Here is a 22679-nt window from a genome sequence, read left to right as displayed (position 1 = left end):
AGAGCTCGGCGGCGAGCCCTTTTCCTCGGCCTTGGACGATCAGACAGACCACGTAGATGTTCACCGGCAGCACAAACAGCAGACAGGCCACAGCACCGGCTGTAGGCATGTAACTTGAGTAGTCTAGGAAATTGCTGTGGAGCTCAGGGAAGGTGGTGAGATTCCTGGAAGACGCATTCATGTCTGCAGAGGATCTGGAAGGAGAAAATCAGTTCCATGTGAAGGCTGTCAAGTGTTCCTTGGTAAGAAGGACGAGTGAGAGTGTCATCATCACACTGACAGGACATTAATTGTATTATTTACTGATCCATGTGACCTATTGGTAGAGCAAACACTCCTGATATTGCTGACCAATCAGAGAAGCTGCCCCGCCCATTGACAATATATTAGTTTTTTTTTCCTTCCATGTTATTGACTATCCCAGTTCTTCATTCAGCAGCACATGACTTAATTTCTTCATCAGGGACATGGTGATGGTGTATTGGGGACAATATAAAAACACAATGTAAACTGAAGCAAATCCATGACTCATAACAGGTGGGACACCTGGAGCTTCACAGCCATGTCATTTTGGTTCCATACCATACATGCTCATGTGACCACCAGCCGAATGTTGAGTTGGTCCCACAGTGGCCACCAAAACAGCCCATTAGCCCATCCTCTAGACCTCTGAATCTATGCTGTCATGTCTTCAAGTGTCATCAAGTCTTCAATAGCAGATTGCTTTAGTCCATTATGTTGTGGTGTGGTATCTCCATGGACTGAACATCTTTTTCTGGCACATCCCACAGAAACTCAATTATACTGAGATCTTGTAGGCCAAGTCAAAATTGGTGGTGGTAATGGAGAATGGACAAAACGAGCTCCCTGACTGGTCTTTGGCTATGGAGGTCTGTGTTCTGAAACCATATGGAACCAGCTATTCAAGCTCCAGGAGCTCATCTACAGTCCAATCATCACTCAACTTCAATGACATCCAATGACCCAATCTCCAGTGTGCTGGTTGGTCCACCAGCATAGATCCTGACCACTGCAGACCAGGAATATCCCACACAAGTTGAAGTTTTGGAGATGCTACGACCCAGAAAGTTTTTTTTCTCTTTCCATCCCATCACCTTCAGTGAAACAGTGTTCACTTTCTGCCAAATGCATCCCACTCACTGCTAGCTACCACTGTGATGAGATGATCAATACTGTCCCCTCCACCACTCAGCAATATATATATGTCATATTTTATTCTTATTTAAAATGTGATTACTTAGTGATATAAATTTTTTGGAAAAGAATAATAATCCACTCACACGATCTGTTTGTCGTCCCTTTGAGAAGATTCTCTCAGCTGTACCTTTGGTGTTCTGTGCTGGAGGGTGAGCAGCTCTTGACTGTGGAAATGTAAATGATGCGTACAGCATGCATGGGGATAATGAGATGACGGCATCCATCTTTATTAATAATGTCTGGTGAACGCAGTAAACTGGCAGTGATTAAACTATTAATAACACTTAATTATACTTTCATTTGTTACATGTTATTATAGTGACCATTTCTTTTAAAACTGTATACATTTCTTTTCATTATGACAGATGTATGTAAAACAGATCCGTGAACATCTGCCATGCAAATGGTTACTGACCAGATGGTTTTGGTAGAGAAAACTGGTGAACTGGTCACATGTGGCCTTCATGGCCACTGCACACAGAAACACGGGAAAAACAAGGCTGCTGGGAATCTCCAGTGTCTACAATGGTTTTGTTGTTTCTATCCATGTAGAACTTAATATTACAATAAAATAGTGCATCAAGAATCAGAGATTGCCCTAGATCATCATGGTCCAAATCATGGTTGCTATGGTAACTAGGTCTTACAATGTTTTAAACAGAAAACATCTGGCAAAAGTAAGAAATGCAATGTCATATTTTTGGAGGTCCCAAGAAACTCTAAAACGGTAACATTTCAATGTGATCTGGCCTGCAGCTCTCCGCGCTTTTGTGCCTTGACAGGTCTTGTATGGACAAGGTTTAAGACAGTCCAGGAAGACCTTCAAATCAATATCTTAAAATCTGTCCGAAAAGCCAACTGACATAGTAAAAATTGAGCGAATTCAGTGATGATGGACTAGGGGGCAGCAGAGGAGCAGGTTTTCAGCTTTCCAACACGCTGGAGATAAAGGAGAGGGTGAGTGAGACCGGTGACAGCCATGAGGAAGAAAATCGCCGATTCGCCAAGTTGAATCATGGACATCATCTGTGCAATTGTCATCACGACTCCGAGAGGCAAATACGACACAGACATGGACAACAGCGAGAACAGAATGACCTTGAAAGCTTTGATCTTGGCCTGATTGGCTCCGTCCCGGTCCTTGCTCCTGTCTCCTGGCGCAGGCCGTTTCAGAGCCCTGAGGATGGCCTGGCAGCAGAACAGCTTCACCAGGAACAGCGTCAAACACAACGTGCTCCATATGTACAGAATGAAAGCCGCGTTGAACGACAGAATGAGACCGCAGCTGAGGATGACCAGCCAGGTCGCGGCCGAGCCCGCCGCCCGGTAGCGGAGAGGCCTGAGCCGCAGGAAGAGAAGCGGGTGGATCACGGCCAGGTAGCGCTCCACACAGATATAGCACAGGAACAGCGGGCGGCCGGCGATCAGGAAGCCGGAGAAGAAGCTGGACGCCTGGCCGAGGCGCAGAGCAGCGAATATCTCCAGAGGGATCATCACGCTTCCGACGCTGAGGATAATGTCGGAAACAGCCAGATTGAGGGTGAAGACCTCAGAGGCGACCCCGCCCACGTCTCTGGTGATGAGCAATATTGTCCAGCAGCTTAGTGGCAAAATACAGAAGACATTGATGAAGACCCCAGTATTAAACAGAACCACGGCTTCCCAGTAGCCGTTAGTAAAGTTGCCGTTCATCTCTACAGCTTGCAGGTCAGCCAGAGTGTGTTCCTGAAGGCAGGGTATATGAGCAAAAGATGGTTAAACAACACCGTTCATTCAAAATGACAAAAAAGCACACAGACAGATGAGTCTAGATCTCCAGGGTTGGGTCTGTGATGGAGGTCTGTTCCTTGTGATCATTAGAAGAATTATGTGATTTATTGTCACCTTAGCTGAAGGAACCAAATGATTCTTAGTGCTTGTAGCAGTCGTGCAGTTGAAAAAAAATGAATGTACAGAGAACAGAAGGACTAAAGGTCTATCTTTCCGAAGATATATGATATTCAAGCTCATCATGAAAATAGGAAACAGGCAAATGGGGAAAAATATATATATATATATATTTTAAAGGGCTTCACATGAATCATCTCCACAACCACCATTCCGTTTTCCATTCTCAGCCCAAAATAATCTGACGTGAGAGAAATACCTTATAGACCACGCTCTGACACCTCCAAGCTCGAACACACCTCATACACGGGTATTTATAGTCGGCGGCGTGTCATAAAAACCCCTGCCATGCAAATACGAATGCAAACGCCACTGGAATCCGGGGGGGACGGCGGTTTCATGTCTTCGTTGTTATTTTTCATCAAGATCCCTAAAATAAAAATGAAAGCGTTTTCTGAACATGATTTATCGACGTGTCAGGGCAGAAGCGCAGCAACGCCGATGAAACAGCGATGTTCACGAAACGAGTGGACTTGATCGTGCAAAGGAGCAGGTGAGTATCACACTTTTGATCTATGAGTCAGTATATATGGGCTGGTAGTTGCCTAATGGGTAAGACCCTCGCCTAAGAACCAGAAGACCCAGGCTCAAATCCCACTTACTACCATCGTGTCCCTGAGCAGGACACTGAGTCGTTTCGTGGTAAGAACTCAGTGACTGAGTGAGTATTCCAGATTGGCGCTGATTAAATTGAATGGGAATCACCTGTCACTGTCTTCCTGTTTCCATCCTGTGATGTCAGAGCAGAGAGACACATTGCATTATGTTTGTTGTGCCTCAAGGGTCAGTACGTGGATGAATGCTGCATCCATCGTGGACCTCTAGTGGGCACCTGGTCTGCAGGTTTGGTTAAAAATCTGATCAATCATTTCGAAGCCATAAACAATAATTAAGTGACAGGTTTGCATTCCTTACATTTGAAGAGGTTGCATCATCTCTGTACAGTGTTTTTATGGGCTTCATTTTCATGAAGATGGGGGGAAGTGAAGAACGTAAAGAAGTGTGGAAAGATGTGAATTTGTAGCCCTTCCTCACGTTTAGGCTCCTGTGGTTTGAGCCACGAGTGACGTCAGAGGGGGTTTTAAATGGCGCGTGACTGATGGAGCGGAGGAGGAGAGGAGCAGACAGGAGTCCGTCTACATCCTGGAACATCCAGCACCTCCCAAACTGAGCAGGTGAGAACATGTACCTTGACCATGCGTTGTCGCCGTTTCATATCCACTAAAATATCTATTCAAAGCTGAAAAGCACAGTTAAATAGTTATGGTTGTCGTTACCCTGAACCCTTACCTTTCATTTCTTCTTTGAATGACACTAGAATTTAAATGAGAGTTTCAGAGCTGAAGCTTGTTCTGTGTGTACATCCACTTTCATTGTCAGAATTCATCAGTATGAGCAGTTTATCTTCATGCATGCCACACATCAGCTTTTGGGATGAACTTTATCAAAGAGATGGTATCCATCTGCACCATCATAATTAATATATGGTTAAGGAATCCTTTGCTGTGGGTGATGGTCACCGGTCATTACTGGAGATGCGTGGTCCTGTGGTCACGTCCAGTTGGAAGTCGAGTTGTCCACATAGTTTATCAGGTCACTGTAAATAATAAAATTATGAAAATAGTATAGAAAACTGAACTGAAATCTGTTTGTATGAAATGCCTGTAAAGGTTTAATATTCCAGACTGGAGCCAGACTCTGAATTATGGAGGATGTTTTGTTTTCTCTGACGAAAGAGCTTGGATGCATTTTAGTGGTCTGAGCTGGAGGTGAACAATACAGAGATTCAGGTCACCCTGTTAACAGACCAGAGGAGCCATTAGGGTCCAGAGCCCGGGGCCACGGAGAGGAGTGAAGATCTGAAGAGCAGCAGATATCGTACACACACACACAAACACACCTCTACCTCCTATAGTCCAGTCACTTTAATACAAATACACTGAGGTATATACACTCAATTAAAACCGTAAGAGTTTCATTAGATTTTCTGAGGTCTGTGTGAGACATTCGTATATTTCAGTACGTGTACTGAAATACTTTGATAAACTTTGTGGTCCATCGTGGTGGCCCCGCTGTTTTCTTTGGAGAATTATGGGATTTGTTTTCTCCTTGTTTTTGTGCGGGAGACCAGGACCAACCTGAGAAGTGCTCTGTGCTCCAGGGTTGACCTGCTCCTCAGATGAGTGGAGAGCCCATCTTTGTGTTTGCTTGCAGGAGCAGAATTACGAGAGCTGCAGCCACACGAGTGCTTCATTAGTGCCAGTGAGCTGCTCTCGAAAGAGTAATGGACTGAGGACCGGGGGGGTGGGCCCATCGCTGGACGCCTGTCTCTGGTTTGGTGTGTGTTTCTGGGTTTGTTAATGAAAAATGTGAGGATGCTGAGGAAAGTGAGAAGTTTTGGGTGGTAGTCGGGTTGTAGTATCCTAGTGGGTAACACCCTCGCCTATGAACCAGAAGACCTGGGTTCAAACCCCACTTACTACCATTGTGTCCCTGAGCAAGACACTTAACCCCGAGTGTCTCCAGGGGGAGACCCTGTAACTACTGATTGTAAGTCGCTCTGGATAAGGGCGTCTGATAAATGCAGAGTGAGTGTAAGTGTTCTCTACGTTCCTGAGGGAAGAGAACAGATGAAAATTTTGTTGTTGAGAACAGAAAGTTTCCATTTGCTGCTTTGTTGCACTTTAATGCTTCTGTCATGCTGAACGCGGCGATTGACAACATGGTGTCAACTGAAGTGTGGAAACGGACTGAAAAATCTATTTCTGTCTGCAGTGAAGCCCCCAGACGTACAGATCAACAGTCCGCTCTGCGTGGCTCGGTGGAGTAAAACGTGGTCCCGTCCCCACACACTGCTCCCCTGTCATGGTGCCCACTGTCACCTAGGGTGATGGTTTAATACAGAGGACACATTTCACTGTGTGAAGCAAACCTGAGTTCCTCGTGTCACGTGAGTCGTGGCCTCTTTTCCCCACATCCACTCTGTTGAAATGGCACTTTACTTTTTACTGGCTAACCAGTTAATTTTTTGCATTAATTTTAAGGTTTTTTTGAATACGTGCAGCTCATTCTGTTACATTCGGTCGTTAGAACCGTAGCGTGAACCTAGTGTGGAACTGCCAGTGGAGTTGCTGGTCCACCCATGAGGATCCGGTGCTGAAGACATGTTGATGTTAAATTAATGGAAGTTCTTGAAGCTGAAAGGTCAGGACTTTGCTGGTGTCTGCTCTCCATAAATTAATCTTTTTTTGCGGTGGGGATGTTGTGGTGCCGCGTTTGAAGAATGTTGAGGGATGTTGTGGTGCTGCGTTTGAAGAATGCAGAGTTGAAGTGCTGCTATGCGATTTTCCCGAGGATTAGAAGAACCGTTGTGATCCCTGCTTCAGATGGAACATCACGCAGGGACCAATTGGAGTGGTGGCCAAGTGGTTAAGGAAGCGGCCCCGTAATCAGGGGCCCCGGTTCGAATCCTGATCAGCAAAGGTGCCACTGAGGTCCCCTTGATGGTCCCGCAGGCACCTGTCATGGTACCCACTGCTCACCAAGGGTGACGGTTAAATACAGAGGACACGTTTCACTGTGTCACCGTGTGCTGTGCTGCAGTGTATCACAATGACAACCACTTCACTTTCACTAGAGGCTGGGCCCGCGTGAAGTAAATCTGGAATTAGATCTTCCCAAGCCTGATCATACACCACCTCGACCAGAAACCATCTCAGGGTCATATCTGCCACTCTGTGTTCCTGTAGTCGGGGAATCCTGAAATGAGCCTTGCTTTACATGTGAAACCTTCTGTGTGTGTTTAGGTGGTATGGAGACCCTGTTCCTGGGCGTGCTTCTCCTCTCCAGCTCTGTGGCCCTGAACCCCGAAGACCCGAATGTGTGCAGCCACTGGGAAAGGTGAGTTCATGGACAAGTTTCCACAATAGCGAGACTAATTCTAAATTTCATGACAGGTGCAGATTTTTAACAAAAATATTTTATAAGATGTTTATCTGTAAAATGACTACATTGAAATGGTTATTTAGCTAAATCTTAAAACTTTGTAATGTTCATGTCACGATCCGGTCCGATACCCATTGTTTCATTGTTGTCATGTGAAATGTTCCCTAATCGTTTTCACCTGTGTCAAACGTATAAAGCTGCCCTGTTCGTTTCTGTTCGCTGTCGGGTCTTTAACGTTATGTCCCGTGTTCACCAATTAATGTCCTGTGATTCACCATTAAACCCCGGTTTCGTGATGTCAGGTGATAGCGTCCTTCATTCCTCGTATCCTTGTCACTCTTCGTACTCCTCTCCGTGCACCCGCATGGACGTGACAGTTCATGTCCAATGTTCATTGTTCATTAGATGGATTCGGACATTTAGAATTTCCATAGAAAATGCTGGCATGAGCGAATGAAAATGCTTTCTTTAAAAAGCATATTTCAGATTGTTCCCCATCCAGGGGTCTCACCCCAACATCATAAATGCAGACATGGGCCTGCAGGTCCGGCGGGACGCGGCTGTGAAGGAGTATGTTTGGTGAACAGAGCGAACTGCCACTTCGTCTGCAGGTGGACGTCGATGTCTCGGCGTGAGAGAGGAACTTCTCCGATTGATCAGAGCGCTGGCCGGGCGACGATCAATAAGAACAAGCGCCTCCGTCTCCCCGATAACGACGTTCCTCTCCTCAGATGCGGATTTCTTTATCCGTCTGGAGGGACCCAGCAGGCGCACGTTAGAAGTTCGGTCCGTCTTCTAACTGGACTTTCTGTCCCTCGCAGCTACGCGGTGACGGTACAGGAGTCCTACGCTCACCCGTTCAACCAGATTTACTACAGCAGATGCACCGACATCCTCAACTGGTTCAAATGTACCAAACACCGGTGGGTAACGCACACTCACACACACACAACACACACTCACACACACACGCACTCATGCTCACACACAAAACACACACACACTCACAAAACACATGCCGCATTCACAAACACTCACACACGCACGCACACACAACACACACTCACACACACACAAACACACACACTCACAAACACACTCACAAACACACGCCGCATTCACATACACTCACACACTCACACACGCACGCACACACAACACACACTCACACACTCACACACACACTCACACACACACGCACTCATGCTCACACACAAACACACACACACTCACAAACACATGCCGCATTCACAAACACTCACACACGCACGCACACACAACACACACTCACACACTCACACACACACTCACACACACACGCACTCATGCTCACACACAAACACACACACACTCACAAACACATGCCGCATTCACAAACACTCACACACTCACACACACACGCACTCATGCTCACACACAAACACGCACACACTCAAAAACACACGCCGCATTCACAAACACTCACACACACTCACACCTTCACACACACTCACGCACATACGCACTCACAAACACACACAAACACACACTCACGCACACACACTCACAAACACACACTCACAAACACACGAACGCATTCACAAACACACTCAAAAACACACTCACAAACACACGCCACATTCACAAACACTCACACACACTCACGCACGCACACACTCACACACGCCGCATTCACAAACACTCACACACGCACGCACACACTCACACACGCACACACTCAAAAACACACGCCGCATTCACAAACACACGCCGCATTCACAAACACTCACACACACTCACACCTTCACACACACTCACGCACATACGCACTCACAAACACACACAAACACACACTCACGCACGCACTCACAAACACACACTCACAAACACACGCACGCATTCACAAACACACTCAAAAACACACTCACAAACACACGCAACATTCACAAACACTCACACACACTCACGCACGCACACACTCACACACGCCGCATTCACAAACACTCACACACTCACACACACACTCACAAACACACGCCGCATTCACAAACACTCACACTTACACACGCACGCACTAACTCACAAACACACGCCGCATTCACAAACACACGCATGCATTCACAAACACACACTCACAAACACACGCCGCATTCACAAACACACGCCGCATTCACAAACACTCACACACACTCACACCTTCACACACACTCACGCACATACGCACTCACAAACACACACAAACACACACTCACGCACTCACAAACACACACTCACAAACACACGCACGCATTCACAAACACACTCAAAAACACACTCACAAACACACGCCACATTCACAAACACTCACACACTCACGCACGCACACACTCACACACGCCGCATTCACAAACACTCACACACTCACACACACACTCACAAACACACGCCGCATTCACAAACACTCACACTTACACACGCACGCACTAACTCACAAACACACGCCGCATTCACAAACACACTCACAAAACACACGCCGCATTCACAAACACTCACACACACACTCAACACACGCCTTCACAACACTCACGCACGCACCTCACAAACACACACTCCACGCATGCACTCACAAACACACGCACGCATTCACAAACACTCCACACAACACTCACCACACACGCACGCATTCACAAACACACACACACCCAAACACACTAACAACACACACACACTCACTCACACATGCACACGCTCACAAACACACACTCACACACAAACACACATTCACAAACACACACACACGCATTCACAAACACTCCCACACACACAAACACACTTTCAGCCACAAACACACTCATGCATACACACACACACCCACACACTCACAGACCAGAAATGTTTGGTCTGTTTGTATCTGGTTCACTCTAGTGTGAGTGTGTGTCCATCGCAGGATCAGTTATAAGACGGCGTTACCGGCGCGGTTTCTGTGAGGACCAGTGTATCGCCGTCGTTCCCAGTGTTGCCCTGGTTACTATGAGACAGGAGACCTGTGTGTGCGTAAGTCCACAGGATTCACTACAATTTTACAGTTTTTTACAGGCGCTAGGACGCATTTCTCAACACTTTTGCAAAACTCTTCACACAATTCTCCTAACTGACATTCAGCTTGGCAAAGCAGTTCATTTCACATTCAAAATGCACTACAACTACCACAACACTTTATTCAGGTCTCAAATAAACTCATTCTTCCAGAACACTAGCAGAGGTTGACAGCCGACAAACACACTTTGTCACCCACAAAACAATGACCTAAAAAACACTAACAACATGTAGCATTACACAGTGTTTTCTTGTGTAAAACATGGACACGTCTCTGTTTATAATTGCAATATATGTTACTGGAATGAATCAGACATGATGCAGAATTTATCAGTATTTGTTTATTCATTTTTATTTTTTGTAATTCCAAAATACAAGAATTTGTATACACACCATCCACTGATACAGATACAATAGTAATGCTAATCTACTCGGTCTTCTCCATTTGGCCACAGGTTCTCATCCCCATCACATATGTCATCAATACGCCTAGGAAAGAAGTAGCTGTGATCTCATCTGAGACTACAGCTCTTGATCTTCCTCTTATTCTTCTTCCACCGCGCATACGTATTCCTCGCCCCCTCCCAGCCACTCTTCTTCCTCTTTCAGCCACTTTTCCATTTCTGGCTGGGTCCATATTTACATCAAAAAAACATATTCAGCAGTCGTCTCCTTTTGTAATGAAATTGAAAGCGTAACACCTGTGTAGATGTTCATCTACGATGAGAATCGGCTGTGGCCGGTTAAACTGCATTTTTAGATTTAAAATATGTTTCAAAACAATATTGCTGATGAATTTTGCGGTCTTATTCAGTTTTGCATTATGTTATTGTTTTGAACATAAGTTTAACAGTTTTGAGAACAGTATGTAAGCGTGTGCAAAATGTCCTGTACGTACAAAGATTTTTTGGCAGTTGTTGTGTCTGTGTGAGAAAAGAATTCATGAAATTTGAGAGATGTAGTCATTGAATGCATTTTGTGCCAAAACAATTACAATTTATCCCCAGTTTAGCCCAAATGGACTTATTTTGTGCTCACTGTGTGAAGAGTTTTGCAAAAGTGATCTAAGTCTTGAGAAATGTGTCCTAGTGTCTGTAAAAAACTGTAATACTGATCATGATCAGTATGTTGTTTTATGGATTTCTGTGATGATACTGATGATGAATTACAGTGTTGTTATCTGCTCCCCCAGCGCTGTGTACGGTGGAGTGTGTGCATGGACGCTGCGTGTCTCCTGACACGTGTCAGTGTGAGCCGGGCTGGGGAGGACTGGACTGTTCAAGTGGTGAGTACAATCACACGTGTGTGTGTTTGTGTGTATGAAAGATGGAGTTTACTGTTTATCAGACTTTATTACTTCATTTACAGAAGGTTGAGTGAAAGTGAGTTAAGATGCATTTGGAGAAAACACACTAAACACACACACACAGACGGGTTGATGGGTCACATGTTGATCTGACCGCTGTCTCCACTCATCCTTTTCATTCAGCCCATGGTGCTGAGATGATTGGGTGAAGAATGAGCCTGTAGCAGGTGAATGGAGGAGCGGATCTGCTGATTCATTTGCGCTCGACTCTGATCTGAGACTCTGGTTGTCTCTCTCTCTTGCTTTCTCTCTCTCTTTGACCTCTCGTTGGGGAATAGATCATGTACGATCTCCTAAACAGAACAAAAAAATGCTACTGATCACTGCACAGCTTTATATCAGCATTTATGATGGTGAATTTGACATAATATTTGTACAAAATGTCAACTGCAAAACAATGTCAGCTTGGCTTTACGTGTAGGTGGTTAGTGCAGAAGCATGTGCAGGTTGTGGAAATAAAAATAATATACATTTATCTTTTAAATAAATGGAACATTTAAAATGGGATTTAGTGCTTAAATGTGCTGTTTTAATGTGAAATGTTCCAGCACTGTGACGCCCAGCGGGTGCTGAAGCACAGCGGGTGCAGAGTCCTGATCACTCCAAGCTGTCCCCTATTCAGCACGGACTCATTTAAAACGAGCATGCAGCACCCAGTAGGTGCTGCAACATTAATGTGGACTGCATGTTACCTTTTTTTACTGTTCGGGTCAGTTACTGACTTCGCGTCACACGCCTACAGGTTAGTTTCCGTTTACTTTCTGCCCGTCGAGCCGTGTGTTCATATTAAATATCGGTCACTGAAAAGATGTCAAATTTCTGTGCCTCCTTCCCATTCCCACCCTGACAAGCACCTCGTGCTAACATCAGTAAAGTGTGCAATATTCGATATTAACTGATTAAATCACAGATCTGCTAATTGCATTAAACTGTAATAATCTGTCCTCTGTATTTAACCATCACCTTTGGTGAGCAGTGGGCACCATGACAGGTGCCCGGGGAGCAGTGTGTGGGGACGGTACCTTCATCAAGGGGACCTCAGTGGAACCTTGGCGGATCGGGATTCGATTACGGTTCCATTTCCTTACCCGCTATCAGATGTGCTGACCAGCACATGTGGGAAATGAGGGAGCCGCATACACAGCAGTGGACCTGAAAACTGTCATTCTGCAGTCCTTTTACATCTAAAGACATTTAATAGGATTGTGTTCAGGCAGAAACTCACACCATTTTTACATCAAATCCGGATCAATCCCAGCACCACTGAACCTCATCAGAGGGACAGAAATAATGACATTTATTCATGGGAATGGGAAATCAATGGCGGGTGAATTAGCCTCTGCATCCATCTGTTTTCTTGTGTCTCAGGAGGTCTTCTCTCAGTGTCCCGTATCGTGCACTTTCTCCTCATCTTCTGCTGTGCTGTCATGGGTAGCCCCTTCTAAATATCAGAAAAGTTAAAGGTTACAACAGTTATAAAACTGCTGCATGATGAAGAGCGGAAGGGGAGCTCAAATTTACATGAGAATCCAGACTTCCACTTCAAATCAGTTGTGGATCTGTGGATATTTGCATTTGGATGTGGAATATATGAAGTTTGACAGGTTTCAGATTGTTGTAAAGATTTTTAGTGTCATTTGTTCTGTTCCTGCTTTATAAAGAGAAATTATTGTTCATGATGTGGCCTCTGCTGGTGTAGAAGGGAACTTCACTTTAACAAGCAAGCCAGAAAGACATTTTTCATAAGTTGCATCCTTAAACCACGAAACAAAATCTTCTTCTCTCCCTTTTATAAAACATTCTTATTGATCAGGCTGCAAAAGATCACAGGGTTACTCATTAGGCATTAGGGCAGGGTGCCTCATACAGACAGTGTGGGGCGGGGTACCTCGTATGGACAAAGTTGGGCAGGGTTACTCATAAAGACATGTGGGGGCGGGGCTACTCATATATACATTTACATTTAAGGCAAGGCGAGCAGTACTGGAGGCTCGGAGTATACGAGGTGCAGTGCGAGGTGTAATAAGGGCTGTGAGGTAGGATGGTGCTACCCCATGTTTGGCTTTGTAGGCCAGCATCAGTATTTTGAACCTGATGCATGCAGCTACTGGGAGCCAGTGGAGGGAACGTAGCAGAGGGGTGGTGTGGAGAACTTGGGAAGGTTGAAGATCAGTTGTGTTGCTGCAGGTTGCGGGCTGTTGTAGAAGGAGAAAGCTATGAGTTGTCTAGGTAAATAGCAAGATCCTGATGTGGTGAAGAATCTGCTGGAATGAATATTAGTTCAGTTTTGGTGGGATTGAGTTGGAGGTGATGGGCTGACATCCAAGATGAGATGTCGGTTAGACATGCAGAGATTTTGGAAGCAGCATGTAGATCAGAGGGAGGAAAGCCTCTTAAGGATTGACAAGAGAGTCTTGTGGTTAACGGTGTCAAATGCTGCAGAGAGGTCGAGGAGAATAAGTACAGATCTGGCCGCATATAGCTTCTCAGAAACAGCCAGAGAAGGGGCCGTCTCAGTAGAATGAGCTGTTCTTAAGCCAGACTTGTTAGGATCCAGGAGGTTCTGTGATAGAAGTGATAGCTGATGTAGACACAGCGCTCAAGGATTTTAGAAAGAAATGAGAGGAGAGAAACTGGTCTGTAAATGTTGACATCTGTAGAATCAGCTGTGAGTTTCTTTAGGATTGGAAGAACCCTGGCTGTTTTAAATGCAGATGGTACATGGCCGGATGTGATTGAGCTGTTTATGATATAAGAAATGAAAGGGATGAGGTCAGGAGAGATGGTTTGGAGCATTGTGGAAGGGATTGGATCTAGTGGACCTGGTGGTTGGATCTGGTGGTCTGATTGCCTGTAGATATAATCTGAATGATTTAATCTGATTTGATCTTAGAAAACTGATTTAGGGCAGTTGTTGAATCTACCCTGGAGGGTAGAGTAGGATTTGTGGTGGAGAATGTCTTACAGATTTGTTCAACCTTCCCTGTGAAGAAGTTGGCAAAATCATCAGCAGTTAGGGGAGCAGTCGGAGGGAGAGTCGGAGGGTTGAGTAGAGAACTCATATAGGCAGTGAGGGGTGGGGTTATTCATAAAGACATGTGGGCGGAGCTTCTCATTGATTTTACTGTAACAGAATATATGTTCAGAATCAAAGTGTTGTCTCCATTGGAAGTAACTGATATGGGCAGTGTGACATTTGTATAATCTATTTAAGTTGCTTGCTCAATGTTCATGAAAGTGCAAAAGCCCCCACACCCCAGACAGGACATGTCACTTTGTACTCCCAGTACCTTGGCTGTGTAAGGTGTTGTAAATTCCAATTGTGAAGCATGATTTTACGTTTTTCATACTGGGCTTTCTGTACATATTAGGGCGTTGCTTGCGGAAGGTAATAAACCATCATGGTACAAAAGATGGTGTTGAGCCTCTAAGTGAAAGTGAAGTGACTGTCATTGTGAAACACTGCAGCACAGCACACAGTGACACAGTGAAACGTGTCCTCTGCATTTAACCAGTGTGTGGGGACGGTACCTTCATCAAGGGGACCTCAGTAGTACCTTGGCGGACCGGGATTTGCACTGGAAACCTTCTGATCACGAGGCCACTTCCTTAACCACTAGGCCCACCACTGCCTCTAATTAAAGTCCACGCTAGAAGTCCCATTACAAAGGAAACACACAGATGATGTATTCATGGATATTTATTAAACATTTTGAGTTACTGAAATCCAAGCTCAGTAGCTTCAGTAAAGCTCGGAGCTGCGTTTCGAAAGAGCATTACAAGTTATGAAGTACAAGCTGTTCAAGTATCAAAAATCAACAAATATGGCCGAGATGAGGTCAGTTAGTTGGTTTTGATGGCTGCTTGTGATGTTGGGGAGATGTGGTGATGAGGCACGCAGCACTAGTGTCTTGTAAACTCTAGTTCCTACAACGTGTGCTTATATCACTGTTTCTGCGCGTAGGGTCAGGTACTGATGCAGCTCTTCAGCTTGCCACCCGCTGGAGATAAAGCACTGGCTGCGGTAAACCTGGTTTGCGATTGTAATGATGACGACAGTTTCTTCTGCGAACAGCTCCTGAGGCAGGGCCAGGTCGTGATCGATGATTGATAGAACTAGGAGAGGGCTGAAGGTTATTAAAACGGAGATCAGGATGATTGAAATTATCTGGAAGGCCTTCATCTTGGCCTGGTTGGCTCCCTGTCTGTCCTTGTGTCCATCTCCGGGTCCTGGCTGTTTTAGAGCCTTGAGGATGGCCAGACAGCAGAAGAGCTTCACCAAAAATATGAGGATGTTTAGCGATAGCCAAAAGTTAAACAGGACATGAGAGGACATGAAGACCATGTTGACACAACAGATGAAGACAGCCGCCCAGACCAACACAGCACACACCAGCTTGTACCTCAGAGGCTTGAACTTCAGGAAAGTGACTGGGCGGAGCACGGCGAGGTAGCTCTCCACACAGATACAGCAGAGGAACAGTGGCCGAGCAGCTACAATGATCCCTGAGAGGAAGGCTATGGTGGAGCTGAGCTGCTCAGGGAAGAGCCAGTAGAAGATCGGGGTCAACAGGGAGCTGAGGACTTTGATAATCTCTGACACGGCCAGGTTGAGGGTGAAGAACTCTAAGACGAAGCCACCATCTGTCCTAGTGATCAGGTAGATGATGTAACTGTTCAGCGGTAAAACCAGAAGCACGTTGACCATCACACCTGCAGTGGCCACCGAAGCAGCCAAAGTGTAGAAGAGCGAAAAGCCGGTCTGGAGCGGAATGGAGAAGTTCCCTTCGGAGATGTTCATGTCTGCTGACATTTCAAAAGGAGAACAGGACACGCTGACATGTATTTGAATGGAAATTTTATCTCAATGACTTGAACATACAAGAACATGAACGACTAACTGATTATCTTGTTCATATGTTTACATTTCACCCAGAAAATGGAAGGTGATGTGAGAGCTGTCAGTCATCTATAATGGCTCCTCCCCTTTAAAAAATGTATTTATCAGAGCTGCCCTGCATTCCTGCATTGGGTAAATTTTTCATGAAGCCCCACCACCCCCTTTAAAAAACTGAAACTGCATATGTCATTTTTAGAACGCAAATGACACATTAGAAATGGGACAAAACCAGTATAAACAAATTAACTACTTCATATCTAAAATAGAGATTTTATAGTTACTAACTCTATACAGAACTCTTCTGTTTTTTTTTAAGTAAAATGAGGTTCGTACTTAGCCAGAGATGGACGTAAGGATGGCTGGAGGTTGGTCTGTAATCTTCTCTCAAAAATGTCTTCTTCTGAGACCAACTGTTCTCTGTCATGCGTGTTTGATGAATGCGCAGATGATTATGTGTGTGTATTGTTTGGTATGACGGTGTAAGCAGCATATCGAGGCAGATGAGCACATGCAAATGTTGAGTGGCGGGTGGCATCAGGTTGTCCCGGGTCGGACTAAACCAGGAGCTTTTTATTGCCTGCAGATATCAGGGCGTGTGTTCCAGCATGCAGTTGACCACCAACCCCCCCAAATGCAGGGAGCCTAACTGGTGCTTTATTTCACTTTATTGGAAATCAGATATAAAATGTTAGTCTTATTGTGGACATGTAATCACAGACATGATAGAGAATGGAGCAATGTATTATTTAATATTCATTTTAAATTAAAGAAGCAGTTTGTCCCATGATATGAAAATGTGACTGTGTGAGATTATTTAACATTAATACAAGTTCCCCTAGCCTGTCTATGACGCTTTGGTAATTCTGCTTCACCATTCAGAGAGCGGCAGCTCAGACGGTCGGATCTGGAATTTGTCCCCTTATGACATCATAAGGGGAAAGGTTACCTCCCATTTCTCATGCTTTTTCCTCCCAGAGAATTTCCCCTAAACAGTATCTCCATCGACCATCATGGCTTCCAAACGTGTGGAGCATTGCAGTTGCTCGGTGATTGGATGTAAAAATTAACACAAATGTATTTTTTTTTTTGTTCTCTGAAGAACCAGCGGGTTCATTTTATTTTTTCTGGAAAAACGTTGACACGACTTCCTATCTGCGTCAAACATTGTGGTTGGTGGATGGTGCTGATGATGTAATTTCTCTGAATGCCCGTTCAACTTCTATAGGCCGCTCTCCTTCTCGTCCTGCCTCTCTCCTCCTCATTAGCATTTAAAGCTACAGACACCGAAATGATGTGTTCTGGGAAATCTCATTCTGGGACTGGATCAAAGTGCCAGTAATTCTGCACCAAGACTGAATTTTGGAAAAAGACGCCAGAAAACAGATACAAAAAAGACTAAAAAAAAATAATGTCATGGGACCTTTAAGGAAGATTGTAAAATTACTGCTCTTTGTTTGCCGAGTATGAAGTAAGGTTTCTCCGGTGTGGAAGTCTGGGCAGCTTCCCCACCCGCTGCAGGAAGAGGACTGGTTGGGTGAAGCCAGTTAGCACCATTAAGGAGAAGATGAAGGAGCCACTGCGCCGCAGCTCGGATGGATTTAAGTAATTTTGAATCATGAAGACAGCCACCAGCGGTGAGTAGGTCAAACAGCTCACCCACCAGGATGATGGAGATGATCCTGAAGGCCCTCAGCTTGGCCTGATTGGCTCCCTCCCTCTCCTGTGCTCCTCTACCAGGCCCCAGCTGCTTCAGAGCCCTGAGTAGTGCCAGGCAGCAGTAGAGCTTGATGAGGAACAGCGGCAGGTCCACCGTGGCCCAGATGTGCCACATGGAGGGGTTCAGCCAGACCGCACTTGTGCACGGGCAGAGGATGATCATCCATGCCACGACGGAGAAGACCAGGCGATAGCGCAGAGGCCGCAACCTCAGGAAGATGAGCGGGTGGAGCACGGCCAGGTAGCGCTCCACACAGATGCAGGACAGGAAGAGCGGGCGAGCGCTGGCGAGGAAGCTCATCAGAAACGTGGACACGTTGAGGAGGGAATTCTCAAAAGCAAACCACTTCAGGATGATAAGCGGTGAGGTGATGCAGGACAGAATCTCGCACAGCGTCAGGTTGAGAGTAAAGATCTCTGCCACGACCCCGCTTCCAGTTCCAGTGATGATCAAGTGCATCACGTAGGAGTTCATGGGCAATCCAACCATAAGGTTGATGGTGATGGCGATGGCAGGGGACAACCGCAGCAGGTCCCTGAGCTCTGTTGACACATTACCATTCATACTCTGGAAGAAAAGATGGTTCTTTAGATTGTGGAGGAAGAACTTCACAAAGCTACTTCTGAAATCAGAACTTCAGCATATGCACTAAATGTACACGTTTTAGTTTCTTTAGTAAATTATAATGTACAGCGCAGTGGATCTGGAACTGAGTACTAGGCTCATTGGAAGTTTACACGGTGTTGCAGTTATGAACATTGTTCAATTGTTGACGGTCAAACGCACAGCAAGTTAGGACATCATCTGCACGTTCATATTAAGAATAATAACTACACTGCTGTTAAACATTAACAGTAATCTACCGTCACTGATACGTGTACCAACAGTTTGAGAACAATGTTTGCACTGCGGTGTGGGTAAAATGAAGTTCCAATTCAATAATTCTAAAACAGCCACTTATTCCAGAAAACCATGCATTTGCAGCAGCAGTAACAAGGTGGTAACACTGGTGTATCTCCACCATCTAAATAGAAACATCTAGAAACATTATATATATAAATATAGACCCTCAATAATAGCTCAGTGTTGTTGTATAAATGTGAAGCTTTTTATCATGTTTTATTTCTGCTGCTGTGGTTTGTTGAGTGAAATCCTACCCGTCTGATTATAAGTGTTCATGTACTAAAGATCATCTACTTAGCCAGAGCAGCCAGGTGGAGGAAACCAGGTCTGTTTCTTTTCTCTCCTGCTGGGTTCTGAACACACACCTGTGTGAAAGTGTGTCGGTCAGGGTGTTCACTAACGGCCCGCCTCTTTTGATTGGCTGGTGAGTAGAAGCACATCTTAGGCAAATGGTCTCTGATGGGACTTTGTAGCTTGATGACTAGGAATGAATACTGGGGTGTTGAGGATGGGAAATCCAGATTTCGTAAATTTTTATTCTCTCAGCAAATGAAATAATTGTAATAATTATGGTTTATATTTAAGCATTTAATGTGCCCAAGCAGCTGAAAATTCTTATTCTTAAATTCTTTACATTTTATTTACTGGTGTCAGTGACTGAAAGTCCTGCAGAAGGCTGGACCTCCCCCTCGATGTGACAGGACAGTCCAAGTCCAGGATAGTCCATCAAATAAGACAACATTTGCAAAGCAAATAATACAAATGTCCAATATACATATTTAATGTATAAAATATAAAAAATAGTATGCAAAAGTGCATGGTATGTAAATAGGTTATACAACCAGCAGTAGGACATTCAGATCTATTGCAGCTCGGCTATGAGCATTTAGGATATTGCATTTAATTACAATCATAATCCACTGTTGATGAATGCTTACCTCAAAAGCTGAAAGCTTTTTTTTTCTTTATCTAATGGGAATCTTACACATGCATTCATCTAAAATAGCCCATTCATTTACGTACAAAATTCTAAAGAAAGAAATAGATCATTACAGTCTGCATAGATTTTAAAAATAGTTTTTAATCTTTAGGCCATATTTGCTGTTTGCAAAGCATTTGAATGTGCAGAGTGCATAATGAAATTACACAGGGCAGCTACGATAAGTAACTACTCTGGAGTGAGTCGAGTTTATTCATTTGCATGCTAGAGCGATATGGGACTGTGGTTAGAGAACTCTGAAAAACTATGACACTGATAAGGTGCAGCTTTCATTATGATCCTTATTAAACATCATTTTTGAGGATTTAAAGCCCCTATGTTTGACACGTCCATGCGGGCATGACGCGGCGGGTGCACGGAGAGCAGGTCGAAGAGTGACAAGGAACGAAGAATGAAGGACGCTTTCACCTGACATCCCGAAACAGGGGTTTTAATGGTGAATCACAGGACAGGGGAGACATCCGAGACATTGACATTAGTGAACACGGAACATAACGTTAAAGACCTGACAGCGGACAGAAACGAACAGGGCAGCTTTTATACAATTAACACAGGTGAAAACGATTAGGGAACATTACACAGGACAACAATGATCCCGGACCGGAGTAGTAACCCCAATTTCGGACCGGATCATGACAATGTTTAGACTGCTGTTATTTTAACATTATCAGTGAGACGATCCCCAGACGGTGAAGGTTGAGATGTTGAAGCATCAGGTACTGGTGCAGCACTTCAGTTTACCAGCCCGGTGGAGGAAAAGTAGCGGCTGCGTGAAACTGGCTGCAATTGCTATGACAACAACACTTTCTTCTCCAAACAGCTGCTGAGAAAAATCCAGATTTTTTTGGATGGTTGACAGAACTAGAAGAGGAATGTATGTGACCAGGAGAGAAATTAGGATGATTGAAATGATCTGGAAGGCCTTCATTTTGGCCTGATTGGCTACCTGTCTGTCCCTGTGTCCCTCTCCGGGTCCTGGCCGTTTCAGTGCCTTGAGAATGGCCATAGAGCAGAAGAGCTTCACCAGAAACATGAAGAGCTTTAACAGCAACCAGAAGTAAAACATCCTGACATATGACAATGTGTAGAAACTTCCAGTGCGACAGCCAATCAGAGCCACCCAGGCCACGGTGGCAAACGCCAGCTTGTATCGCAGTGGCCGGAGCTTCAGGAAGGTGACCGGGGTGGAGCACAGCCAGGGTAGCGCTCCAAACAGATGGAGCAGAGGAACAGCGGCCGAGCCTCAATAGTGGATCCCTGAGAAGAAGACGATGGCGCTGTAGATCTGTCCAGCGAACATCCAGTAGAAGAAACGGCGTCAGCAAGGAAGTAAGGCTGTTGAAAATTTCGGCCACGGCCAGGTTGAGGGTGAAGAACTCTGAGATACAACCACCGGCTGTCCTCCAGATCAGGTAGATGATGTAGCTGTTCAGCGGTAAAACCAGAACCGTGTTGACCATCACGCCTGCAGTGGCCACTGAAGCCGCCAGAGTGTAGAAGACAGAAGAGCTGGCATGGAGCGGGATGGAGAAGTTCCCCACAGAGCAGTTCATATGCAGCATTCTAGCAAAACAAGACCAGACATGGTGACCCCTGTTTGACCTTACAAGATCATCACACTACATCATTAGAATTTAATTTGACATGCTTTATGCAACAAGATTTGGTTAAAAGATTTATGTTTTGATGGGGGTGAATTAAGATTGTGGAACAATAAAGAGAGGTTAAATTATTGATATATTAACTTACTCTCAGTAAATAAAATATGCTTTGAGATGTACAGCTTTCCCTATCATTGAACAAAATAATGGTTTGTAATTTGTATGTTATAATGAACAATGTGCAATAATGGTAATGCGAATCTAAATAATCAGTGTAGATATTAAAATTAAGATCATCTACTTAGCCAGTCCAGGTCTGTTTCTTTTCTCTTCTGCTGAGTTCTGAATGCAGTGTGTAAGTGAACATGCTTGTTAATAGACGCCTATTTTCATTGGCTGGTGCCTGACTGACAGAACTTTTCATTTTGACTGGTAGGAATAGGTAGAAATAGTTGCGATGGAAAATACCTCACACATATGACGGGACAGAATGATATAACATTGCATTTGCGTTAATTATTGTAATTATTGAGTAATTATTGGTTATTCTTACTTTGCTGTGAACTTTGTAATCAAGTTGCTGATAGGAGAGAATAATAGAAAAAGGCCCTGTATATTTTATGTCACCCCTTATGGTCTCCAAAAGGTATTGTCCTCTAAAAATGAATTGATAAAATGCCAGTGCCAATCAGTAAACAAAGTAATATTTTATGAAATCCGTGTGTTGCTAAAAAAAAAGCTCACCTTCAGGTTATCGCTTGAAATCAGATACTATTTGCAACCCAAATAAAACAAAGTCCAATATAAATATTTCATGTATACAAATTAAAAATAGCATGCAAAAATGCTCAATAGGTAAATAGGCTATCCAGCAGAGAGACATGCACCCACCTGTATCCCTTTGCAGTTCTGCTCTGAGCATTTAGATATACCAAATTAATCACAAATTCAAATCAGTTTGAATGAATGCACATACAACATGGCTTATAGCGTTTTTTTTTTTACATTTTCTCAACGTGGACTTACAT

General features: G+C 44.5%; 1 long non-coding RNA gene across 1 annotated transcript; it reads left to right on the top strand.

The window, feature by feature from the left end:
* Window positions 1-3520: 3520 nt before the first annotated feature.
* Window positions 3521-10035, top strand: LOC114766442 (uncharacterized). Its single transcript, XR_003742787.1, has 5 exons — window positions 3521-3658; window positions 4207-4340; window positions 6972-7065; window positions 7932-8033; window positions 10016-10035. It is a non-coding gene; the product is annotated as an uncharacterized LOC114766442 (long non-coding RNA).
* The last annotated feature ends 12644 nt before the right edge of the window (window positions 10036-22679 follow it).

Source organism: Denticeps clupeoides, chromosome 16 (genome assembly GCF_900700375.1).
Source record: "Denticeps clupeoides chromosome 16, fDenClu1.1, whole genome shotgun sequence".
NCBI lineage: Eukaryota > Metazoa > Chordata > Actinopteri > Clupeiformes > Denticipitidae > Denticeps > Denticeps clupeoides.
Note: the sequence above shows the minus strand (reverse complement) of the source record. Positions and strands in the feature narration are given on the sequence as shown.